This window comes from Sarcophilus harrisii, chromosome 2 (genome assembly GCF_902635505.1).
Source record: "Sarcophilus harrisii chromosome 2, mSarHar1.11, whole genome shotgun sequence".
NCBI lineage: Eukaryota > Metazoa > Chordata > Mammalia > Dasyuromorphia > Dasyuridae > Sarcophilus > Sarcophilus harrisii.
Genome location: NC_045427.1, coordinates 650,946,890 through 650,973,619, shown reverse-complemented (window position 1 = coordinate 650,973,619; position 26,730 = coordinate 650,946,890). Strand labels below are relative to the sequence as shown.

The window sequence follows — 26,730 nt, the reverse complement described above, 5'->3', positions numbered from 1 at the left end:
TCCCACCACCGTCAACAATCCACAACTCTAATAGAATGGTCATTTTTTTTAAATGGAATTTTATTTTATTTGCAGTTCTAAATCCATTTCCTCCTCCCGTTCCCCCCCCCAAGAAAAACAAAGTTCATTCAGATATATATGGTCATGGCATATTTTTTATTTTTATTTTATTTCTTCCTTTTTTTTTTTTTTTTTTTTTTTTTTTTGCTAAGCCAATTGGGGTTCAGTGACTTGCCCAGGATCACCCAGCTAAGAAGTGTTAAGTGTCTGGGGCCAGATTTGAACTCAGATCCTACTGACTTCAGGGCTGGTGCTCTATCCACTGCACCACCCAGCTGTCCCGGCTCATTGTTTTTAAAAAACAGATATTTGAGTTTTTTTGGGGGGATCTTTGGCTATTGTCATATCCCAGTTTCCCCTGTATCCCCAATTTGAAGTTGGGGGTTCTGGAAGTGTGCTGAGCCCGGGCTTTTCCTTCTGTCTTTTACAAGGTAACCAAGTGACTTTGACAGTTGGTCAGCTGGTATTTATGAAGCCCAGGCCCCCACATGACAGGCCCAGGCCCCCATGTGACAGGCCCAGGCCCTCACGTGACAGGCCCAGGCCCCGCTGTGACAGGCCCAGACCCCCCTCTGACAGATCCAGGCCCCACGTGACAGGCCCAGCCCCAGTCGGCCAGGCCCCATGTGACAGGCTCAGGCCCCGGGCAGGCCCAGGCCCCATGTGACAGGCTCAGGCCCCCTGTGACAGGCCCAGGCCCCCGGCAGGCCCAGGCCCCCAGTGAAGGCTCAGGCCCCCTGCGACAGGCTCATCCCCTGTGCAGGCCCAGACCCAGTGACAGGCCCAGGCCCCACGTGACAGGCCGCCCCCATGTGACAGGCCCAGGCCCCCATGTGACAGGCTCAGGCCCCCCTGTGACAGGCCCAGGCCCCCACGTGACAGGCCCAGGCCCCCATGTGACAGGCTCAGGCCCCCCTGTGACAGGCTCAGGCTCCCCTCTGACAGATCCAGGCCCCATGTGACAGGCCCAGGCCCCCATGTGACAGGCCCAGGCCCCCACGTGACAGGCCCAGGCCCCCATGTGACAGGCTCAGGCCCCCATGTGACAGGCTCAGGCTCCCCTGTGACAGGCCCAGGCCCCCACGTGACAGGCCCAGGCCCCCATGTGACAGGCCCAGGCCCCCACGTGACAGGCCCAGGCCCCCATGTGACAGGCCCAGGCCCCCACGTGACAGGCTCAGGCTCCCCTGTGACAGGCCCAGGCCCCCATGTGACAGGCTCAGGCTCCCCTGTGACAGGCTCAGGCTCCCCTGTGACAGGCCCAGGACACTATATGGTGGCTCACTTTTATGTGGCGCCTGGATTTCTAAAGTGCTTTGATTGAGTTTTCCCATTGGTGGCGACAATTTAGGAGCACAGATCTTCTTGTCCCTATTTCCTAGGGGTGACGGTGCAGGTTCTGAGAAGTTCAGTGGTTCCCTTACTGACTTAATGGGCAGGGGAGGTGCTCCTGGGAGCACTCTCTGCCTTCCACTGTCTCCAAAATAGGTTCTCGGTGGGAAATGAAACTGCACAGGTGGGCCCTTGACTTACCGTTTTCTGATTAAACGGACGCGGCCCTTGAGACATGTGGGTGTCCGTCCCTCGGGCCTATGTAAGACCTCCCGCCTTTATCTGGGGAAGGAATACAGAGGCGGGCAGGTACGGACTGCCTTCCGTTATTGCCTCCGTTGCAGCGCCGGCCTGGAGCTCGCTCTCCCACAAAATCACATCGACTCCCCTGAAATAGTGAATTCCGTCCTTCCTTCCCCTCTGCAGGGTGGGCCTTTGGCCCTCACCCTTTAATTAAGGTGGCTGTCCTTTAACCCCTGTGCTCAGTTTCTTTATCTGTAAAATGGGGATCTCACCCTCAGCATTGCAGGAAAGCATTTTGTGAACCATTGACTGTTACATAATGTCAGTAACCGATGGTGGTGGAATTAAGTTGGCCCCCCAAGGGGGAAGGGGCAGGGGCGCGGGCCCTTGGGCCGGGGCTCCCGACAGAGCCGACGCAGTCTCTCCTGGCTGGCCACTCGCAGCACGCCCCTCCTCCTCCCAACAGGAGGAAAGGAACCGAGGCCCGGAGTCCCGGAGCCTGGCCCAGCTCCTCGTGCTCAGTGAGCCGAGTACCCGCGCTCCGCGGCCGGGGCTCCTGGTCTGGGGCTTTGGTCTCCCCCAAAAAAAGAACCCCTTCGAGCACGTTGCCATGGGGAAACTCGGGCAGCTTTTTAAGGAGCCTTGGTTTCCAAGGCCTGGAGCCGCCTCACACAGGGAGCTATTTTGGGAGCCGGCATCGCTGGCTGTGAGCGGCCCATGAGGCAGAACCGCGGGGCTCTGGCGTCCTTCGCACACTGGGCCCTCGTCTGCAGTCGCCCAGATTTGGGCCTTCGCTTGTGGCTCCTCGGGGGTGGAGAGCTCACTCCTGGTGCCCGTGGGAGACAGAGGGAGCACAGACGAGAGGGAGCACGGAGACACAGGGAGACGAGTTCCGAGTTCGTCTTTGAGACTTACTCTGTGTCCTCTGGAACAAGGATAGCGCGTGTCTCCCAGGCCCATCTGTTTGGAGAAGATGCATAAAGTGCTTTGTGGCTCCGAGTCTGTCAGCGTTAGCCTCGAGGGGGGCTCGCTGAGGGGTCGGGGGCAGCTCTGGGGGCAGCGGCCGAGAATTAGTCAGTTCTGGCTGGAGGAGAGGCTCCCGCGACCTCCCGGGGGGCCTCCCTCGAACCCGAGCCTGTCGCTGGCTTCCCACCAGCCGCAGCCGTTATGCCCAGGCTCCCACCGGCTGGTGGCGCGAGGAACCTTGTTCCAGCCCCTGCCTTCTCAGGGATCTCGTGTCCCTCCAACACCTGAGCTCACTCTTTACAAATGGCCCGGACTCGCCACAGGCCTCTGGGAGTCGGGTTTCTTAGCATAGAGGGGGCCGGTCTCAGGGTGGCTGACCTCTTCTTCGTAGTCCCTCCCAGCGTGGAAGCGTTTTACGCCTCATGGGCTTGAGGTTAGCACTTGCTTTCGGAGTGGGGAGGAGGGAGGAGGTGGGGGTTTAAAGTGGATAACAATGAATTTTTGCTTTCTCTTTTTCTCTCTCTCTAAGTTTCTCTCTGTCTTTTCTTGCTTTTTGTCTCTCCATTTCTCTCTCTCTCTGTCTTCCTTTCTCTTTTTCTCTGTTTCTGTCTCTGTCTCTGAGTTTCCATCTCTCTGTTTCTCTGTCTTGTCTTGCTTTCTCTTTTTCTCTGTCTGTCTCTTTGTCTTGCTTTTTATTTTTCTCTCTTTCTCTTTGTTTCTGTCTCTGTCTCTCTGTCTTGCTTTCTCTTTTTCTCTGTTTCTCTCTGTCTCTTCTTGATTTCTCTTTCTCTGTCTCTGTCTTACTTTCTCTTTTTCTCCGTCTCTGTTTCTCCCTGTCTCTGTCTTGCTTTCTCTTTCTGTTTTTCTCTTTCTGTCTTTGTCTTTCTCTGTCTCTGTCTGTCTCTGCCTTGCTTTTTATTTTTCTTTCTTTTTCTTTGTCTCTGTGTTTCTATCTCTGTCTTGCTTTCTCTTTCTCTCATTTTCTATTTCTCTCTTCTCTGTTTCTCTCTCTGTCTCTCTGTCTCTGTCTCTCTCTGTCTCTCTGTCTCTCTCTCTGTCTCTGTCTCTCTCTGTCTCTGTCTCTTTCTCTGTCTCTCTGTCTCTGTCTCTCTCTGTTTCTGTGTGTGTGTGTGTGTGTTCTCTCTGTCTCCTCTCTTTGCTGTCCATTTCTCTGCCCTGCTGTTTCTCCCCCTCGTTCCCCACACATTGAGCTTCCTCAGGGGAGGAACTGTCTGAATCTCCTGCCTTTAGCACGGTGCCTGGCACGAAGGGAGCGCTTCCTAGGTGGGTATTGCCCACTAAGGCCTGTGTGTTTGGTGGGGGAGGGGGAGACTACTGATGAAATCATGGATCTTAAACTGGTTTTTAAAAAAATCAGCTTAGAGGCTTCTTGGGGCCTAGACAAGCAATAGGACACTGGGGGGTCTGTGGGATCTTGTCTAAGTCGGGCACCTTCTTCATGCCTTAGTTTCTCATTTGGGTAAAACAAGGTTAGTTTATCCCCTTCTTTTAAACCTCAAAAGCCCCATCCAGAGGCCACTTATTTACTATTAAGTGTTTGCTCCTGACGTGTTTTTGGGAACACACTGAATAAGAAATAACACTTTTAAAGAGAACTGTTGAGCCATTTTTCTTTATAAATATAGGGTTTTTTAGTCTCTTGACAACTACAGGTATGTATGAGCTTGTCGGGTCATGGGTCTGGAGTTTGGAAGAGAGCGAGAGAAGTGATCGATCCAAGGTCACGCCGACGGTCAGTGGCAGAGCTGGGATTTGAACCCAGATCCTCCCAGTCCAGCTTCTCTTTCCTACCTCACAGTGCAGATGAATGAGAAAGAGCCTCATAAGATAAACCCCAAAACGTGCAGACTGTGAATAATGGTCCGGGTGTCTGGTGCTCCTGGGGACTCCCACGCATCCGTCCCCTCATCACCCTGTCTTCCTGACTCCTTTTGACCTTTTTCTGTCTGAAAAATAGGAACTTGGTTCAGCATTTGTTTCCGTGAGGAAAGGGCTCGTTGTAACCATGGCTCCACAGATCCCTGCGCTGATACGGCTCGAAGCGAGCCGGGCGATTAGGCCCTTCATATGAGAGGCTGAGAAATAGCTTTTAATATCCTCTGTCCTTGAGCCGGCACGGGCAGAGCGCCCGGCAGTTCCATTCTAATCAGACCGAGCTGAGAAAGGCAGGTGCCGATCCCTCGCAGCCTCGAGAGGCCGTGTGGCGTAGTGGGCGGCGCGCCGGGCTTGGCAGGGGGTCGGAAGGGGCTTTGGAGCCCCCCTCAGATGCTCGCAGCCTGAATACCCTGCACGAGGTGAGTTCTGTTGTAATCACGCTTCTGCAGGCCGGCCCCTTGCCCCATTTTACAATTGAGCACCCTGGGGTCTGGACAGTTGAACTGACTTGCTGGGTCGCCCGACTAGTAAGTGGCAAAGCCAGGATTTGGGCCCAGGCCCGCTGCCTGAGTCCGTTCCTCTTCCTGTTTTATTACACAGCCACAGTTCTGTTCATGGGGAAATGCTCCAGTGGGCTTTAGGACTTGGTTAAAAATTCTCTTTAATAAAAGGGAAAGTTTCAATTACTTGAATTTGAGAAGCTATTAAACATAAAAAAAAAAAAGCCAGCACTGTGAGAATAAGAGAGAGGTATTGGATGGGGTAAATCATTTAGTCATGTCTCATTTGGGCTTTCTTTGGCAGAGACTCCAGTGGTTCACCGTTTCCTTCTCTGGCTCATTTTTACTGAGGAGGAAACTGAGGCAAACGGAATTAAGTGACTTGCCCAGGGTCACATGGTTAGGAAGTGTCTGTGACCAGACCTGAACTCAGAAAGATGAGGCTTCCTGATTCTAAGCTTGGAGTACTACCCGCTTTGCCACCCAGCTGGGAACCCAGAGGGTTCCTTAAGAAGAAAAACTCATTTGCATCATCAGCTTGGGAGAAACCAGAGAGGATTATTTTGGCCGAAGGGGAAGCAGTTTGGGCCAGTGGAGAGAAGGATGACCTTGAAATCTGGAAAAATGGCGCTTGTATCTTCAATTCAGGAGGAAACTAAGAGAGTTATTTTGGCCTGAAGGTGGGTATCTGATGGAAGCACTTGGACCAAGGGAGAGAAGGCTGCCTTGGGACTGGAAAAATGGTGCTTGTGCCTTCAATTCAGGAGGAAACTAAGAGGGTTATTTTGGCCTGAAGGTGGGTATCTGATGGAAGCACTTGGACCAAGGGAGAGAAGGCTGCCTTGGGACTGGAAAAATGGCGCTTGTGCCTTCAATTCAGGAGGAAACTAAGAGGGTTATTTTGGCCTGAAGGTGGGTATCTGATGGAAGCACTTGGACCAAGGGAGAGAAGGCTGCCTTGGGACTGGAAAAATGGCGCTTGTGCCTTCAATTCAGGAGGAAACTAAGAGGGTTATTTTGGCCTGAAGGTGGGTATCTGATGGAAGCACTTGGACCAAGGGAGAGAAGGCTGCCTTGGGACTGGAAAAATGGCGCTTGTGCCTTCAATTCAGGAGGAAACTAAGAGGGTTATTTTGGCCTGAAGGTGGGTGTCTGATGGAACTTTGGGCCAAGGGAGAGAAGGCTGACCTTGACATCTGGAAAACTGGCGCTAAGTACCGTCTCTTGGCATCTAGCTGTCCTGGCACTTTGTGTGGTGGGTCAGTGTGTTTGCTCCAAGGCTGCGCCTCCCGGACTCACTGAGCTGTAGAGGAGCCCGCCCTGGAGAGAGTTTCCATAGCAGGAGTTCCCCCTACTGATCACCTAGGTCAGAACCTCTGTTCCCCACAAAAGGCTAATTAATTCCTCCCTCATTCGTGTGTTCTGAGGTTCCAGGGAGGTAGAACAGGCTTTGCAACTTCCAAGTGTTCTCTACATTATCAATTATTATGATTAGGATTATTTCCTCTTCAGAGACTGAGAAAGTAATTGGAAATGTAAAGGTTATTTTGAGCTATTGTGTCCAGGCCCCTTGTGCCACAGATCAGGAAACTGAGGCCCAGATTGTCAATCGATGAACTTTAAGTGGCTTCCACAGCCACAGGGATTTGTGGCAGAGCCTGGAATTGGAACTCGGGTCTTCCGCTCTGAGACCCGGCGGTAAGGCTCACGGGGTTAGATCTGGGAGCTCTAACTTCAGCCTCCTCGAAGGCTCACGCGGGGGCTGATGGGACTCCCCTGGCCCCCTTGGCTCAGGGAAGCATGTGTTCTGCAGGAGCCCCACGGCCACATCGAGTAGCTTAGCTCTCGTGACGAGGCAGCCGTTTTAATTAGATAACGAGCATCTATTGAGCGCTAGATGCTCCCGGCTCTCTGATGCTCGGCTCTTCTCGGGTGGCTCTGGGAGCCTCTCCCTAATTATGTTCTGACTAACCGGCGGGAACTTTGCCCACAATACTCCCACCCTCCTGTGAATTGCTGGGTACTAAATTGGGAAATTGGATTCCCCTTAGAAAGATGTATGGCCTGTTATTAACACAGGAAAAGGAGCAGGGAGTGGGGAAGAAAGCAGGAATCCCCAAGACCTGACCGTCCGGGTCCCCCCATCGTCATCTTGCTTTGGGACCTTGGAAGAGACAGAGTGGGGGACGGACATCTCCGAGGATCCTGGGATCTGGGACTCGTCAGCAGGCCGTAGGATTGCACATCTGGAGTTGACTGGGCCCCGTCGTTTCACGGGAGAAAATGTCCAAGGAAGAAGAGGCAGCTTTCGGTAGATTTCAGGCCCTGGGATTCTAAGTTTAGCATTTTCCTGTCATAACACGCTTTCTTGCTTTACTGATGGGGAAACTGAGGCACAGAAAGAAGGGAATGTGGCAGAATCAGGGATTTAGCCCAAGTGCGTTGACCGCAAATCCAGACTTTGTTCTCATTCTACTAAGCTGCTCTCAGGACCATTTCCTTCATCCCAGGATTTCATTTATATTTGTAAATCCTTGTGGCGATTGAATGTTGCAGTGAAAAGTTTCCAAGTGGCTTAAGTCTGTTAGGGAACATTGGTTATCACTTCCACTTTACAGAGGAAGAAACTGTGATGAGGTCCCGGGACAGGACACCAAGCCAGGATATCAGCCCCTGCTGTCCAGACCCCACAAGCGGAGGCCATTCGGCTTCCCTCATTAGCCTGATGGCGTCAAAGAACCAAGGGATGGCGGAAGACTTACAGTTTGTCTCCTGCTATACCATCAACAGGATGGCGTAGTCATATTAGTATATTATAGTATAATATTATTATAAAATTATAGAACTGTAGAATATTATAGTAATGTTATATTATAAAAATATATGATGTGACATGATATATTGTATTATATATGCTATAATAATAGTAACATAACAACAATAATAGGCATTTAGGAAATGCTTTAAATTTAAGAGACACTTTTCTACATGTTCTCATTTGATCAGTCCACTATGCCTGGGTTTAAGTATTATACAGGTGATCTTACTCCATTTTACAGATAAGGAAACTGAGGCTTAAGGGATTTAGGGCCTGCCTGCATCACATAGCTTGTATAAGTGGGTTGGAACTTGTCTCTTCCTGGCTCGGAGGCTTCACCAAGGGGAGTTGGTGCTCGCTAAACTGACGCTCGGCACGGAGGCCGGTTTTGCTTCAGAGCTTGGCTGCTCATGGGCCGTCTGCAGCATCCCGCTTGGCAGCTGGTGGCACTTGGGGTGGCTGGTGCCTTGGGGAGGGCAGAGCCCCTCTCGTTACCCAAGTGTAGCCTGGTGCTCTGGCCAGTTTCCAGTTAATGGGCACAAGGTTCTAGGGATAAAGGCGCCAATGTGACCACACGACCTCAGAGAGCTCGCTCCTGCTTGGCCCTTGTGTGGGATTCAGCTTGCAGGAGAAGGGGAAATGGGAATCGGCGTGCAGAAGGGGGAATGGGCATCGGTGTGCAGAAGGGGTAATGGGAATCGGCGTGCAGGAGAAGGGGAAATGGGAACTGGCGTGCAGAAGAAGAAATGGGCATCGGCGTGCAGAAGGGGGAATGGGCATCGGCGTGCAGAAGGGGGAATGGGAATCGGCGTGCAGAAGGGGGAATGGGCATCAGGCAGCAGAAGGGGAAAGGAATCATGGCGCGAGGAGAAGGGGAAATGGAACTGGCTGCAGAAGAAGAAATGGGCCGGCAAAGGGGAATGGACAGCGCAGAAGGGGAAATGGGAACGCGGCAGGAGAAGGGGAAATGGAACAGCGCAGAAGAAGAAAAGGCACAGTGCGGAGAAGGGGAATGGGGCATCAGCGCAGAAGGGGAAATGGAATCAGGCAGAAGGGGAATGGGCATCAGCGCAGAAGGGGAATGGGCATCGCGCAGAAGGGAAATGGGAATCGGCGTGCAGGAGAAGGGGAAATGGAACTGGCGTGCAGAAGAAGAAATGGGCATCGGCGTGCAGAAGGGGGAATGGGCATCGGCGTGCAGAAGGGGAAATGGGAATCGGCGTGCAGGAGAAGGGGAAATGGGAATCGGCGTGCAGAAGGGGGAATGGGCATCGGCGTGCAGAAGGGGAAATGGGAATCGGCGTGCAGGAGAAGGGGAAATGGGAATCGGCGTGCAGAAGGGGGAATGGGCATCGGCGTGCAGAAGGGGGAATGGGAATCGGCGTGCAGGAGAAGGGGAAATGGGAACTGGCGTGCAGAAGAAGAAATGGGCATCGGCGTGCAGAAGGGGGAATGGGCATCGGCGTGCAGAAGGGGGAATGGGAATCGGCGTGCAGAAGGGGGAATGGGAATCGGCGTGCAGGAGAAGGGAAAATGGGAATCGGGCAGAAGGCCTCGAAGCCAGGCTGAGGACTTTGCTTTTTCTCTCTCAGGCCGTAAGGGAGCACCGGGGCTTTATCAGTGGGGGAGGGGCTGCGGTTGGATGGGGGGGAGGGCAGACTGTGCTGTGGGAATGTCCATTTGGCGGTTTTCTTGGGGAATGGCCTGCAGTCCGGGAGCCCGTCCCGACGGTTTAGGTGAGAGAGGAGGAGGAGGATGTAGTGAGCCGGTGAATGGAAGGAGAGGCGTGAATGTGGGAAGGAAGCTGTGGATATGGCGGCCTATGGGAGTCCTGGCTAACTGTAAAGTTGTCGGCAGCAGCTGTTCTGTCAGCTGCCGCCATGATACCCAGTACTGAGGAGCCCAGGAGGCAAGGGGAGGGGGCGGGGAAGTGCGCCCACGTTCATGGCTCGGGCTCAATGTCCCTTCCTCCTTTCTCCCTCATCCCTCTGAGCTGCATCTTCTCTCAGTCCTCCTAGACTTCGAGGACTGGCTGGACCAGATCGATGAATGACTCACCAGGGACCAGTGGTTCGGGTCATTCTTGCTGCCTTTGGTAGAGAGGTTCCTTCCCATACCCCCCTGGGCTCCCAGTCTATTGAGGATTCTGTGGTACTCCATTTCAGGCAAAGTGATATTCTTTGTGATTCCAACGTCAGGGATTCTAGAGCAGAAGGAACCTTCCAGTCATCTCCAGTGGAGGAAAGGGAGGTCCAGAGAGAAGCCCGGGGGGGAACAGTGGGGTTCCGGCCCAGCTCCTGGAGCTGGAGGCTTCCTCCGCGACCATTCCTCCGACCTGCCCGTGGCATTGTGGCTCCCAGACCAACGGGAATCCTGGACCAGCCCGAGGAGACCGGCCTTGTGCTTTGGGCCTCGGGTGCCTTCATCTACAGGCGGGGGTGGGGAAGATGGGCTTCCTGCCTCAGCCCTGAGCTCCCCTGCCTCACAAATAGGGCCCGGGATCGGCTGCTCTGACTCCCAGGTTCCCTGAGCAAACAAAGGAAGCAGAAGGGAAGTGAAGGGATGGCCGAAGGTTCACAGGCGGGGCAGAGAGGAGCCCGCTGGGCCTGGTGCTGAGGAAATGCTGATGGTGGGAAAGCGGGCAGATGAATGGGTTCTCTTTCCTTGGTCAGGGAGAAGGGCTGACTCGTGGGGTCTGGCAAGGGGAGCCGAGGAGGCCAGAAACGTGCCCTGCCTGGCCCGGGGCCCTGCGAGGCCCGTCCCTCCCGGCCCCCGACCCGCTGTGTGGGGGCCAGCGGCAACTGCTAGAAAAGCTACAGGGGAAGAGGGAGGAGAGAGGAGGGAGGGACGGGTCAGGGGGAGCTGACCGTGGCTTTGTGCCTGGAAAGAAAGAGCCTGATTCAGGCAGAGGGCTGTGGGTGGGAGGCTGGGGAGCACCACCCCTCGGAAGGGAGGAGGAGCTGTGGCCAGAGCTCCACAGAAGGTCCAGGCCCAGCCGCAGCTGGGAAATAGGAGACGAGTGCTCTTCTGCCTGACCTCTGCCAGCAGAGACCCTGGTTCCCTTCAGGGGCCTCCTGTGGGAGACCTTTACTAGGCCCCTGGCTGTGGACTCCCCCACCCATTATCTTGTATTTACTTTACATATAGTTTTGTTTTCTTCCTCCACTGGCAGAATATGAGTCCATAGGGACAAGACTTGGACAGTAGATGGGAGGACAGAAGGTTTTATTAAGTGGTTGTCGTGGGTCGGGCAGTGGGCTGTGTGCGGGGGGGGGGGGTACAAATAATCCCTGCCCTCGAGGAGCTTCCATTTTCTCTAGGGGGAAATCACGGAGCAGAAGAGCCCAGATAATGGTTAGAGACTGAGTCCTGGGTTTGAATCCTGGCTCCCGTATTTAGTATTGATGGGATTCGGGGTCTGCAGAGTAGGGACAAACAGGGCACTTACCCACACAGTTGGGAGGCTTTAATTGGGTAAAAAGTTCTGCAAACCTTAAGGTGCCGTGTGAATGTTGGGGTAGCAGGGCTTTGGGAGCAGACGACGAATTTCTTTTTGGCCACATGGAGGGGCTGGTGGGCCAGAGGCGCCGGTGCAGGTGTCCAAGGGGCAGTGGCAAGAGCCCTGGAAAGGAAGCAGGCTTGGGAGCCATTGACCTAGAGGTTTTGCTTAAAAGCACGGGAGAGAATGAAATCGCTGAGGGAGAGGAGGCCGACAAAGGCTGGCCAGTCAGGGATTTTGAGCCGGAAGGTCCATTAGCCCCTTGACCAGAGGGCTCCCATGTGCTGCCGTGAGCCTTGCCGAGCTCCCCCGGGAGCCACGTTAAATGATAATAGGGAAATGTTGGACAAAATGAATAAAATACATCTTGAGAATGCGACTCTTTGGCTTTTTAAGTGGACCTGGAACCCTTGGGGATCATTTTCTGTCTGAGTTTAATAGGACGGCTCTAGTGGAACCCCTCCTTTCTGCAGGCCAGAAGGGAAAGTCCCTCACGAGCATCAGCAAGCTGGCCAAGGGACGGGAGCGGGGGAGGTAGGGCTCAAATGTCGAGCCTCTGGTTCTAAATCTCCCGCTGGACCATGATGCTCATCCCAAGTCAGAGCAGTGGAAGAACTTAAGCCATCAGGCCTTAAAATGGCACCAAGACTTTGGGGACGTCCTATAGAAGGAGCAAAAATAATTAGCAGAGGAATCCAAGGTGGGACAATTGGAAAGAGAAGGAAAACCCAGAAGAAACGGGGTTCAAGGAGCCCCGTGTTCCACTTTCCTTCTAAATCCCAGAGAGCCCTGCCGGGAATTCAAGGCTTTAAGGTGTTACCAGTTGTCTCAATTGACTTAAATGATTCCAAATTCCACTATTCTGATGCCAACTGGAAAGATCTGCTCCCCCAAGCCCGCCATTGCATCGGTTCCATTGGTTCCCTTGGGTCAGGACTACAGATAAATCCCTCCCGGAAGGGCTGTTTTGGCCCTGGGGGAGAAAGCTCCGCTCCAAGTCTTGCCTCTGCCTTGGGCTAACTCAGTGACTCTTGTTTTGTGCTTGGGTTTGCTCATCTGTGAAATGGGGATAAGTGATCCCTGAGCTCCCAGCCTCGGGTTACTAGGAAGTCTAAGAAGCTAAAGTGTCACTCACGGGGCGCCTCGCGGTACAGGGGCAGGTCTTGCTGTTTGTGCTGTCATGTGGTCATCCCGGTAACGTTGCCCCATGGTGCCCGAGCAGAAGCACCCTGGGCGCGGCCCTGGCCTGGCACCCGCTTTGGGCAGTTAGGGGGAGCTCCTGCCCAAGCTGTCTGGGGACTCCCTTCGCTGTTCTCCAAGGAGCAGGTCGTGGTCAGAGGTCCTGCGGACAACGAGGATGGGCAGAGGCCTCTGGCCTGGGTGACCCCGGAGGGGACGGCTCCGGGAGTTGGGAGAAGCCTGATGGCCGGAGCTTGGCAAGGGCAAGGGGGGGTTTGGAGAATGTTGGCAATGAAGGGAAGGGCAGAGGGCACCAGTGTACCCGGGAGTGCTGGGGAGAAGGGAGTTGGCACGGGGGGGCTCAGGGCCGAGCCTGATGGGAGCCGTACGCCAGCCAAGAGAGCAGGGGCAGAAGCCCCTGTTTTTACCTCGATGTTTTGAACATTCACTGCCGTGTCTGGTCCATGCTGTGCATTGGATCAGTGTGTAATAACATAATATAAATATCATATAAGGGGTAATAGTTCGGTTTGGATCAGGCGCCATGGCACACTGAGCGCTGGGCCTGGAGTCAGGAGGCTCGTCGCCCTGAGGTCAAGCCCAGCCTTGACACTGACCATCTGGGTGACCCTGGGCAAGCCACTTTACCTTGTTTGCCTCAGTTTCCTTATTTGTAAAATGAGCCAGAGAAGGAAATGGCAAGCCCCAAGTGGGTCAGACATGGAGTGAATAAACAAAATAGCACATTGCAGGTATTAACTTATCAGATCTTCGTGATGACCCACTTTACAGATGAGCAAGCTGAGGCACCACCTCAGCTTTAGGTTCAGGAGGTACAGGAACGCACCCCCTGGTAAGGGTCCGAGGCAGGGTTGCTCCCCATCGGTCCTGAATCCAGCCCTTGTGCCCAGCGTGTCGGAAGCACGGTTTGATTGACATTTGGCTGGTTGCCAGGCTGGCACTGCCATCTGCGGCGGCCTGTGAGAAGATCCACCGTCCCTAGAGGGAGGGGAGGAGAAGTCGCAGCTCAGGGTCCCCCTGAGGAGAGGAGCCGGGGAGCGGCGCTTTCCACGGGGATTCTTTTCGGATCGACTCTCCCGGTTTCAGCCCAGCTCAGCTCCCGTAGCCCAGAAGCTTCCAGCTGCTCTTTGTCCAGCTTGGGCCCCTGGGGCAGCCTGGTGGCTCTCCGCTCGCCCTCTCGGTGCCAGCTTACTGAGGACGCCCGATTGGCTTTAGCGCCACGTGGCCCTGCCCAGCGCCAGTGCCTGTCCAGCCTGGCACCACGGTGCCCGCCCTCCCCCCAGGCTGAGCATTGCGTCTCACTGCGTGACACAAGCTGGGCTGAAGGAGTGAAGCCGTTTTTGTGAAAGCCACTTTGGACGGCGTCCAGCCGCCGCGCCGTGCCAGAGCTGAGGGTCAGTGGGGGAAGCTCCGCCCGGAGAATCTGCTCCTGAGGGAGAAGGAAGGTCCCCCCAGAATAGGCGGGGCCCCCCACGTTCTCACCAGATGCTGTGGAAGCTCTGGACGGTTTGTGTTCTTCTGGGGCCGAGAGCCTTCCGACATCCCAGAAATCCCCAAAAGAAAAATCAGGAGTTTAATTCTTTCTTGTCATTCTTCAGACCATCCCCGTAGCCACCCATCGTGACCCCTCGTTCGTCCAGCTTAGCTTTATCGGAAAGCCACTGGGGGATGGAGGGGAAAGCCGGCCCTGGATCGAGCTCTTCCCCGACCCCCAACCTCCCCCCTCCAGCCAAACTGGGGCTCGGTGATCCCATGCTGAATCTAGGCCAGGATTCTCAGGCCATGTGATCGGATAATATGCGGACGTCGTCTTTCTCCTTCTTGGAAAGGTCTTGTTTTTCAGTACATTCCTGCATGGTTTCCTTGGCTCAGGCTCGGCCCGGAGGCCTCCCGGGGGACGGGCTATTTCTGGAAGCTTTGTAACTAAAGGAACTTGAACTATATTGGAGCTGAAGGATCAGGGACCTATTACTAAGAAGCACAGGCCTTATTTCAATTTTACACCTACAGAAACGTCCATTTTATTTGGTGCTTCCTTATTTCATTTTATATATTCATAAACGTACACATAAATGAGGACCTACACAGAAGTGACTTGCAGAGGCAGAATTTTAACCCAGGACCTGAGACTCCAGAGATTATTGGATTATTCACTGAGATTATCCCCCTCTCTGTCCCAAAAGGAAGAATTGGGAAAGCTTCCCTGGAGTTTGGAACCAAGGTTACATTATTATCGCGAACAATACCGATGATCATAATATTATGTTATAAAATTATAATTACAGTAAACACCAATTAAATAATTGATATTAATTATTACGTCAATTCGTCGAGCGGCTTTGTTGGCAGGAGAGGAATTCCTTCTAGGAAGGCAGAGACGGTTTGCGTGAATGACAATCTTAAGACTCCGGAGCTCCCAGAACGAGGTCCAGTAATTGGCCCCCATGGTTGTCTTGGGGGTGAAGGAACTTGGTTTTCCTGAGAACAAATGGACACTTGGGAGGCTGAAATCCCAAAAAAGGTCGTAAGCTCCGAACTCCTTTCACGTAACCTAAAAGGGCGGCGAGGGGCACCGCGTCCTGGAGTCAGGAAGGCCTGAGTTAAAATTCTGAGTTCTATTACTGGGTGACCCTGGGAATCATTACCCAGTTTCCCTCTCTGTAAAATGAGCAAGAGAAGGAAATGGCAAATCACTCCAATGTCTCTGCCAAGAAAACCCCAAATGGGGTCAGAGTCAGACTTGAAAGGTGACTGAATGAGAAGTCATAGAAAGATATTTAAACTTGAGCAATAGGTCAGTAATAACGATGTATTCCATAGCTTCATCAGGATGGTCTTGTTGCTGTTATTTTGATATCATTGTGGCCCGTGGCTGTGTTGTCTGCCCAATTTTGGGTCTTCCAGTCTTTCTCTTCTTCAGTAAATATAAGCTACTTTTCTACCCATTTATCGGACAAGAAAGAAATTATTCTGATTAATTACAAAGTGAGCTGTGCGAATTTCAGCCATGTGTATGAGGACTGACTGAGTGAATGGAGGGGACAAGAAACGTCTTATTTCGTCTCTTTTCTTGCAGTGAGCTCATAGTCAGGGCTTTAGGAACATGTGCTAACTGAGGGGACAAGAAACATCTTATTTTTTTGTCTCTTCTTGCTGTAAGCACATAGTCAGGGCTTCAGGAATATGTAAGCAACGAGGGACAAGAAACGTCTTATTTTTTTGTCTCTTCTTGCTGTAAGCACATAGTCAGGGCTTCAGGAAGATGTGCTAACTGAGGGGACAAGAAACGTCTTATTTTTTTGTCTCTTCTTGCTGTAAGCACATAGTCAGGGCTTCAGGAAGATGTGCTAACTGAGGGGACAAGAAACGTCTTATTTTTTTGTCTCTTCTTGCTGTAAGCACATAGTCAGGGCTTCAGGAAGATGTGCTAACTGAGGGGACAAGAAACGTCTTATTTTTTTGTCTCTTCTTGCTGTAAGCACATAGTCAGGGCTTCAGGAAGATGTGCTAACTGAGGGGACAAGAAACGTCTTATTTTTTTGTCTCTTCTTGCTGTAAGCACATAGTCAGGGCTTCAGGAAGATGTGCTAACTGAGGGGACAAGAAACGTCTTATTTTTTTGTCTCTTCTTGCTGTAAGCACATAGTCAGGGCTTCAGGAAGATGTGCTAACTGAGGGGACAAGAAACGTCTTATTTTTTTGTCTCTTCTTGCTGTAAGCACATAGTCAGGGCTTCAGGAAGATGTGCTAACTGAGGGGACAAGAAACGTCTTATTTTTTTGTCTCTTCTTGCTGTAAGCACATAGTCAGGGCTTCAGGAAGATGTGCTAACTGAGGGGACAAGAAACGTCTTATTTTTTTGTCTCTTCTTGCTGTAAGCACATAGTCAGGGCTTTAGGAACATGTGCTAACTGAGGGGACAAGAAACGTCATTTTTTTGTCTCTTCTTGCTGTAAGCACATAGTCAGGGCTTCAGGAAGATGTGCTAACTGAGGGGACAAGAAACGTCTTATTTTTTTGTCTCTTCTTGCTGCAAGCACATAGTCAGGGCTTAAGGAACATGGGCAGAATTGAGGTGAGGCACATTTGTAGGTATCTACATGTTTCTTTAGAACCTTCATATTTGTTCTTTTCATGAGATAATATTTTATTATCTGCAGATTTTATCGAATCGTTCTGTTCCTCCTTGTTTTTTGTCCATTACAAATGAAGGAGAGAAGAGTATTTTAGCCCTTTTCCTCCTTTGAATAATGTCCTAAGGACAGAGCACTAATATTGGGATCAAAGGACCACAGCTCCACCAACAATGTAGTGGCATTCCCATTTCCTGTCTTTCCTTCCTCTTTACAGAATTTGGAAATCTTTGGCTGTTTTCGTGAGACCGATTGCTTCAGTGTAACCATTCTGAGGTTTAGTCAGTAGTTAGTTGTGCCACATCTGTTTCTATGGGATTCTCATCCCCTGCTTGATTTTTCACACATCTGCCTCACGGGATTGAGCCAACGTTCTGGAGAACTTCCTTTGGTTCTTTGATTGGCTTTTGATCTGTCCATCTTTGAGGCTGGCCCGCCTCCTTTCCTAATCATCCCGAATGATGTTCCTTATAAGTAAATTATGCTTTGTACATAAAAAATAAAATGGCAGCATTTGGCACTCTTGCTGTGGTTGAGTCAGCAGTGGGGAGCCGTGGAAGGAGCATGAGGAGGTGGGTGTAGGTAAACCGACCCTTGGGTCTAGGGTGGCTTGGAGGGAAGAGAGACTAGAGGCAGACAGACCAGCTAACTTTTGAGAAGGCCTGACCAAAAGTCACGGCTGTGCTCACAGAGAGAGGGGTTGGATGACCAGACAGTCGGTGTCAGACTTTTGGGGGCACGGAGTCTCCTTGGTGTCTGAAATAACGTCTTCTTTGCAGTATTCCCAAGAAGTTGGGCTTGTAGCTGTGGCTTAAGCACCTTGAAGTGTGTGTGTGTGTGTGTGTGTGTGTGTGTGTGTGTACACACATGCATCCATGGGATGATGGAATCAAAGGCCCCCAGTTCGAATACTAGCTCTACAGTTTAGTGTCATTTAGAGTTCATGTCATTGCTCTGGGCCTCAGTTTGCCCATCTGTAAAAATGGGTCAGCTCCACTGGATCATGATGTGACCTCAAGTCTACCTTAGAATGTGATGCTTATCGTAAACTTAATCTTCATCTGCCTTTTTCTCCCTTTTGCTCATCCCCACTCCTTCGCTCCTTTCCTTTGGGGGCTGAGCAGAATAAGGCTGAGCTCTTCAATAAGGACTTCACTTTTGGTACATGAAGACCTCGATCCTGGAAGCCTCTCCCTGCCCTCTTGCCCATTTGTTCAGTCATTTCAGTTGTGTCTGACTCTCTGTGACCTGATTTGGGGTTTTCTTGGCAAAGACACCAGAGGGTTTGACCATTTCTTTCTCCAGCTCATCTGACAGATGAGGAAACTAAGGCAAACAGGTAAGTGACTTGCCTATGGTCACACATCTAGGAAGGGTCTGAGGCTGGATTTGAATTCAGGAAGATGGCCTTCCTGACTCCAGACTTAGCACTCTATGCTCCATGATGACACCTGGTGGCCATTTTTCTTTAAAATTTTTTTTGTTTCCTCTTTTCTTGCATCCTTATAATATAAAGCGGATCTTTCCTTCTCTTTCTCCCTGTCCCCTTCCCAAGAGCCATCCCATATGACAAATAGCATTTTTTTTTTAGCGAGGATAAAAAGGCATAACGGATTAGATCGCCACATTGAGAAAATCGGAAACCACGTGCAATGTGTAACACTTGTGGACCAGACATCTTTCCCAAAGATGGGTGGGTTGTATATTGCTTTATTCTCATCCTCTTGATTTTAAAAGGCACTTCGTGACTTTTCATTTTTTTGGTGTGTTGTCCCTTCCTTCCATCTACATTGTTGTGGTTACTGTCTGATGTTTTCTTGCTTCGTGCTGCATCCGTTCATGGAGATCTTCCCGAGCTTCTCTATTCATCACCCATATAATTTCTCACAGCTAGTAAGATTCCATTACACTCTTGAACTGCAGTTTATTTCTATTTGCCAAGAAAACCCCATGGAAAATCCATGGGTCATGTAGAATGGCTTAACAACAAGAACCCAAAATTTGTTTACCTATTCCTCAACGGATGGGGATCTACTTTGTTTCCAATTCTTAATGATCAAAAAAAAATTGCTCTTATAAATATTATGTCATTATAGGAAATGTTTTCTTACCGATGACTTCCTTGGAGTGTAAGCCCAGCAAGGAAGTGTATGGACATTTTTATTTTATTTTTTATAATTATTCAACATTAACCCTTGCAAAATCTCATGTTCCAATTTCCCTCTTTTCCTCCTCATCCCCTCCCCTAGATGACAAGTAATCCAATATATGTTAAACATGGTAGAAATCTATGTTAAATCCAATCTATGCCTCCGTGTTTATACAATTATCTTGCTGCACAAGAAAAAGCAAATCAAATTTCAAAAATGAGAAAAAATAAAAAGCAAGCAAACAACAAAAAGAGTGAAAATGCTATGTTGTGAACCACACTCAGTTCCCATAGTCCTCTCTCTGGGCATAGATGGCTCTCTTTATCACAAAATCATCTTGTTGGAGAGAGCCACCATGTATGGACATTTTAATCATTTTATTTGTGTAATTCCAGATTACTTTGCAAAATGGTTTTACCACTTCGCAGCTTCCCCAACAATCTGTTAGCGTGCCCATCACTCCGCATCTCCTTCAGCATTGACCGTTTCTTGTTATTTTTGCCAATTTGCAGGAGATGAAGTAAAACCTCAGGATTTTTGTGTATTTCTCTTCTGATGAATGATTTGGAGCATTTTTCACTTTGCTGTGAATACCTTGTGGTTCTTCTGAGAATTGCATGGCCTTTGAATATCAATTGGGGCATGGCTGTTAGATGTAGAAATACACCCACACCCACACTGGAACCCTTAACTGAACGCCACTTCCTTATCAGAAATTGGATACAAAGATTTTTCCCATTTGATCTCTTCCCCTTTTCTCCTGCATGCATTCGTTAGAAGCTTTTGAGTTTTAAGCATTCAGTTCTGTATTTTATTTTTGCCAATTGCATCTGTGTCTTTTTTGGTTAAGAATTAGCAATAAATTTGATCGGAGAAATCTGGGGAAGGGATGAGGGAATGGGAGGTGGGTAGGGAAGAGGGGGAGAGGTAGAGGAGGGTCAGAGATGTGGTTTGTCAGCAGACATCACGCCTGGATGACTCATGAAGTCTCTACCATGAGTCTTCCCTTCTCCCCTACTTTTTTTTTTCAAAAAAAGGGGAAACGTGCACCATGAATTTATTATCTACCAAAGCCATTTGTATTTTTTATCTTTCTTTTTTATTTTCCAGCTTTCTAGGGCCGCCCGGCATCCCATTTAGTCTGGAGGTATCTGTGGCTCTTGTTCCTCCTTCCATGCTTTTTTTTTCTTTTATTTTTTTGGACAGTGATCCCCCTTTTCTGCTTTTGTCCAACATTAGGAGGGAAAGAAAAGAACTAAGACTGAACTTGTTTTTAACTGAGGAATGTCAAATGTTTCCTCATCTCTTGAAACACATTTAAGTTTCGCGTCTTTGTCGGAGGTGGGCGCCTCCTGATCCCGTGCTTGCGACCCCAAGGGAGGCCGGCTGGTTCTGGACTTGGGAAGCCCCTGATGCTCTGGGGAGCTGCCAGTGTTCTGGGTGGAGCTGAATATGGGTGGGCTGGATTATTTAAAGGGGATGGGGATGATTATAATCCCCCCCAAGTCTCCCATTTCTAAAGTGCTTTAATATTTTCTGTGTGCTTATAACAACCCCTGGAGGCGAGTAATATAGACGCCATCATCCCCATTTTACAGATAAAGAAACTGAGGATCTGACATGTCTTGCTCAGTCTGAGTCTGAGGTGGAAATTTGAATTTGTCCTATTTCAGTCTAGCACTTGGTGCACTCTAGTGCCCCCTGCTGCTCGTATATCTTAAAGTGCTCTCTGAGTGCTAACTTATTATTACTGATGCTCTGAAGATGAGTGGAGGGGGAGAGATGCCGGTGTAGATGAGACACAGCGCTGGTGCTCATAGTAGATGTACTCTCCCTGTTCCTTCTTCTTCCTCCTGCTTCCTTCTCCCTTTTCCTCTCTCCTTCCCGATCTTTCCCTTTTCTTGCTTTGTCTTCTCTATCTCTTTCTCCATCTTGGAATGAAAGTTGGGATAATTGAAAAATAAAAGAGGAGATATTCCCTGCCCTAGAAGAATTTCCTTCCTTCCTTCCTCCCTCCCTCCTTCTGTCCCTTCCTCCCTCCTTCTTTTCCTTCCTTTCTCTCTCCATCTCTCCTTTCCTTCCTCCCTTCCTTTTTCCCTTCCTCCCTCCCCCCTCACTCCTTCCCTCCCTTTACCTATCTATGTAATTATCTCTTGCATAGGGTCATACGGCTAGTAAGTGTCTGAGGCAAAATTTGAACTCGTGTCCTTCTGACCCAGGGCCGGTGTTCTGTCCACTGCGCCACCTATTTCCCCCAAGCTTCTATTCTTTTAAGGAGAGTCGGTCTTCCCATAAATACAGAAATAAAACTGCGGCTACAACATAAGTTCAGAGTAATATGGGCTGGGGTGGGTCGGAGTTCCTAGAGCTGATCCCCACAGGCCATTTGTGGAAGGAAGCACCGGGAGAAATGGGGGCTTCTAAGAGGTGGTCCTGAGGGAGGCACGGGAGACAGCTGTGTGGAAGGAAGAGCGGGAAGGTGCATGTGTGGAGGGAAATGTCTGGAAAGAGCACCTGTGACCAGTCTGGAAGGGCTTTGAATGCCAGTGACATGAGGAGGGACTCGGTACTGGGGCTGCTGGTGGCCCTGTCCTAGTGTTGCCCTGTGGGCCAACGGTCGGCCCTATGCACGTGTCAGGGGCAGAATGGCGGGGGGCTTTGGGTGCTCATTATTTCCCTCTTGGGTTGTAGCCCTCTTTCCTTACAGCAGTTCCAGGAGGGGCATGGCTGGGGTTCCCAGAAAGGTTCTTGCCGTGCCCTCTCCGCTGCTGCTCCCTGTCTGGCACAGCCTTTGTTCTCTGGGCCCCATTGTCTGAGCGGAACCTGGTGGGAGGGAGGCCCTCGGTGTTCAAGACCAGAATGTCCCTCTGCTCTGAGGAACATCGAGTCCGAGGCTGGGTGATCACATGACCTCAGCTCTGACTCAATCCAGACGTCTCCATCAGACAGTATATCTTCTGTTATCCCTGGGACTGTGACATCCTCGAGGCCTGAGAAACTGTTGTGATGGAGGCTGCCTTGCTTTAAATGGGGGAGAAACTGAGTTATGATAGAGACCGCCTTGCTTTTGAGGGGGGAGAAACCGAGTTATGATGGAGGCTGCCTTGCTTTTGATGGGGGAGGGAAACCGAGTTATGATGGAGGCTGCCTTGCTTTTGAGGGGGGAGAAACCGAGTTATGATGGAGGCTGCCTTGCTTTTGATGGGGGAGGGAAACCGAGTTATGATGGAGGCTGCCTTGCTTTTGATGGGGATGGTGATGACTCATCCTGTTGTGACCCAGACAGTAATGTCCACCTAGGAGAGATGCCTTGGGTACTGAAGAGTGAGGATCTAGAAGTTGAAGGCTGAGAGCAGCTGGGAAGCGTGCTTCAGGAGTGAGTGTACATGGGTGAGATCCCTGACCCGCAGCTGAGGAAACCAAAGGTGCTGCTTCTAAGTGGCTTCTCAGGGTAAAGCAAACACCCGATTGTTTACCTACCAGAATACATAACCCTAAGTGTGGTGGAAGATGTACAGTTAAACAAATGCCTAAAGGAAGGAAACAAATATTTATTATACGCCTACTGTGTGCCAGGCACTGTGCTAAACGCTTTACAAATAGGATTTTATTTGATCCTCACAGCAGTGGTGGAAGATGTACAATTAGACAAATGCCTAAAGGAAGGAAACAAGCATTTATTATATGCCTACTGTGTGCCAGGCACTGTGCTAAACTCTTTACAAATAGGATTTTATTTGATCCTCACAGCAGTGGTGGAAGATGTACAATTAGACAAATGCCTAAAGGAAGGAAACAAGCATTTATTATATGCCTACTGTGTGCCAGGCACTGTGCTAAACTCTTTACAAATAGGATTTTATTTGATCCTCACAGCAGTGGTGGAAGATGTACAATTAAATGAATGCCTAAAGGAAGGAAACAAGCACTTATTATATGCCTACTGTGTGCCAGGCACTGTGCCAAACGCTTTACTAATAAGATTGTATTTGATCCTCACAGCAATCCAGGGAGGTAGGTGATGTTTTGATCCCATTTTAGAGTTGGGGAAAGCTGAGACAGACAGGTTAAGCGCTAGTCCCACAGTTAGGAAGTGTCTGAGGCGGAATTTGAATGGCACTTCTGAAATGCATCCTGAGGTGATAACAGCTCCGTAAATATGACTATCGTCAACCCTTTTCCTTGAATATTTTTTAATTGACATTTGAAAAATTTTGTGAGGTTTTGCAAATGCTCTTTAAAAAGTGGTGAAGGTTTTTTGTGTCTGATAGATGAGTCACCTGCAAAGTGTTCCCCAGAAAACCCGACGGATGGAAACCATTTCTGCTTCATGATCCTTTGCCTCTCAAGGGGAAGGGTGACCCGGGGCCCTGGGACACCTTCTGTTTTTGCCATCCCATCGCTGACGTCTCCTTCTGCTTTCCGTTCTTTACAGTCGTGCTTCTTTCTCTGGGGACCTTCCAGATGCCTCAGTCTCTGTTGTGTTTATGCAATTGCCAGATACTTCAGGGTGGGCTTGAAAAAAATACCTTCCAATATTTTGTTATCGTTTAACAAAGATTTGTTTTCTGTCTTTCCAAGCACAGCCTCCGCCTCCACACCCTCCCTCTTACATAAAATGTTAAAAACAGAGCCTTCCTGTTGGAATTGGCTAAAAGTCTAAAGCACAGATTAAGTTTGGGTAAGCACAGAGGGGTTGGACAGGTCTCTGAATGTGGCCTATGACTAACTCGCAAAGGCAGAGAGGGAAAATGCCTTTTCTCTGGGAGCTTCATGTTCTACTCTATTCATCCAATTGCTTTTTATGTTTTAGTTCTTTTATTGTTATCAATCAATCAGCAAGCAGTTACTGATCCCCTACCTGCCTGGGTGTTGGAGTGACATGGTCAGAAATGAGAGTCCTTTTTCACAAGGTGCTTTCGTTCTCATGGAGCAGACAGACGTGCACAAATACAGGTGGATAAGAGTTTTGAGATGGAAAGCATCGATGATGCTGAGAGGGGATGAGGAAGGACAAGGGTAGGGAAGGCAGAAGGGGCTTCCTGCTGAAGGGGATGCTTAAGCTGAGCATCCTCAGCACCCAAGGATTTCTGAGGTGGAAATGAGGAGAGAACATGGGAGATTGTGTCCTGCTGGGAGTGCTTCTGCACAGGAAGGAAAACCCGGCTTCTGATTTGTGCATTTTGGTAGGATTTCATTTTTTTACTTGGACTCGCGCCACTCCCTTCCCCCAGTCTTCCGAATGATGAGCCAGGAGTAACTAGTTGTAGTTCCTGCCATTTCCCGACATTAGGAGAGAAAGAAGAAACTAAAACTGAACTTGTCTTTAATGAGGAATGTCCAGTGTTTCCTCTTTGTTGAAACACATATCTTCAAGTTTAGCGTCTTTGTCGGAGGTGGGCGCCTCCTGATTCCCGTGCTTGCAACCCCAAGGGAGGCCAGCTGGTTCTGGACTTGGGAAGCCCCTGCTGCTCTGGGGAGCTGCCAGTGTTCTGGGTGGAGCTGAGTATGAGTGAGCTGGATTATTTAAATGGTGATGAGGATGATTATAATCACCCCCAAATCTCCCGTTTCTAGAGTGCTTTAATATTTTCTGTATGCTTATAAGAACTCCTGGAGGCTCTTTCCTGGGCTTCTTTGAAGCATTTGCTGCCAATGAGATCTCGGGGTAGGACGTTAGGGCTCGTTAGTCACTTTTTTGGTGGAATTTCACATTGTCCTCCAGAACAGTCAGTGAGACCCTGATACCTCCAACAAGGTGGTCACATTTCGCCATTGACTATTCCCAACTTTGGGCATCTTTTCCTCTGATTTTTCAGATGGGGAAACTGAGGCTTGATGATTTGCTCAATATGACTTAGGTATGACACAGCTAGGTTTGGATCCGGGTCATCTGGTGCCAAATCCATTGCCTCCTGATGTTACCTCGTATATTAGGCAATTATTGACATAATAAGTGGCAGGGTTATCATCATCATTATTATTATCATCATTATCATTTCTTAGGCATTTGTGGTGAAATGACTTGCTCGGAGTAAGTATCTCAAGCTAGATTTGAAGTCGAGTCCTCCCAATGCATTATCTACTGCTCTACCTCTCTGCCCCTTGTAGTTATTCTTTAGAGTGCTAATGATAATAGTAGCTGATGTTCAGACCTTTTTGCAAAGCGCTTGAGTTCTCAAAATGAACATGATAACACTTGACCTGGAACCATGCAGCTCAAGCGTCTTGCCGTCTCCTAAATCACTATTAAATCTGAATCTCTGATAAAAGATGTCACCATCTTTTAGTTGGTCCTGGTTTAATTCAGTCAGTCAGCATTTATTAAGCACCTACTATGTGTCAGGCACCGTGCTCGGTCCCTTGCCTCCAGGGAGCTTGCCATCTAATGGATACGGCTCTTCATTTGCCATGAAAACCCCAAATAAGATCATGGAAAATGGGACACAACTGACAACGACCAAACGCCAAGTACTCTTTTTACTGGCCTGTAGTAATTGCACTCTCTGTCTCACCTTCCACCTACCCAGCTAGCCATTTTGAATTCATTTGGGCTCTCCATTTCTTTTCAGATTGGTAACTCTTTCCCGGCTTGCTCTCCCTTGGGAAGCTTTTGATAACCCGGGGTCACCCCAAGAATCGATGAAGCCTTAGTTGGAGTGAACAGCAGAAAACAGAGGTAAGACCAGTCCAGGCAACAGTGGGAACAGCCTGAGTGCCCGCTGGGGCGAGGCGGGCCTACGGGGTCTATGAATATAACGGGGTATTATTTGCCTGTAAGAAAACAAGACTGAAGAATTCAGAGGCTGAGCAGAATTAGATAAACTGCCGCTGACTAAAGGAAGCTGACTGGGGAAATAATGTCCGGGGTGATGGTAACCATGGAACAGCCGGAAAATGAAATTCAATGCTGGTGATGGCAAGATCTTGGTTCTAGGGAAGAGTTCAGGAAATTAACCACCCTCCCTTATTTGCAGAAGGGTGGGATGGGGTGGGGTGCAGCAGGGCATTGGGGACAGAGCGGAGATTTTACCTGGAGCATTCTGCACTGGGTGGGGCAGAGGAGGGGAATACTTTTGGAAAGGCTAGAGGAGCCCTCAGAGGTCATGTCTTCCAGCACTCTGGTTCTACTGAGGAAACTGCTGGAGAGACTTCAGGGGAATTCACCCACCTTACAAAGTTGATTATTTGAGGCAGGATTTGAATTCAGATTCTTCCCTACCTTCTAGTGTGACTTCTTCATTTGCAGATGAGGGAATCAGTCGGAACATCAGCAAACATTTATGAAGCGCCTACTGTGTGCCAGGAACTGGGTGATATATTAGAAACCCAGAGAAATCAGGACCTTTTCCAGGGTCACGAATCCAATGCTTTTCCATATGCTTTGATTTTTAAGCTAATTGGTAAATATAATTAAAAATATTAATTAAATTAAAAAATTAAAAATATAAATGAGAAATAGGGAGCAATACAAATTTAAATAAAAGGAAAAAATCCCCCCAATATAATCACCCCATTTGAAAAATTGGTGCTTTTAAGCTCCCCCTCTCCCTGTCACCCTCCCTGCCCCATTTCAGCTCTTGTTACTTTCCTGTTTGGATCTGGGGGGGGGGGGGAGGGGGAAGGGTTGATCCTCTTCCTCTGTGATTTTCCTTTTAAGGAGATAAACCGTTTCCTTGCTTTGGCCAGATTTGATGCAGTTTAATTTTCCTCTCCTTTTCTATGTTCTCTTTATGGTTCTTGCTGCTAAGGGCCAGAGGAAGTCAGGGTGGGGTTTGGGTATCAAAGAAAGGTCAGCGACCCTTCCTCTCCCTTCAGCCCCCAAGGATGGGGCCGGACGTGGGCAGGCCTTGGGTTGGCAGATATTTTTCCCCCAGAAGCTTTTGTCCTTTCTCCCGTCAGCAGATTTGTTCTCCCCTTTCTCACGATGCTC

At 49.8% G+C, this 26,730-nt stretch overlaps 1 protein-coding gene across 3 annotated transcripts in view; it reads left to right on the top strand.

The window, feature by feature from the left end:
- SGMS1 (sphingomyelin synthase 1) overlaps nt 1-26,730 on the top strand; it is a 173,799-nt gene that overhangs the window by 30,814 nt on the left and 116,255 nt on the right. For all 3 annotated transcript variants that reach the window (XM_031956970.1, XM_031956971.1, XM_031956969.1), the window contains exon 3: nt 25,370-25,476. The gene's annotated coding sequence lies outside the window, so the exon portion shown is untranslated. The remainder of the gene's footprint in view (nt 1-25,369; nt 25,477-26,730) is intronic.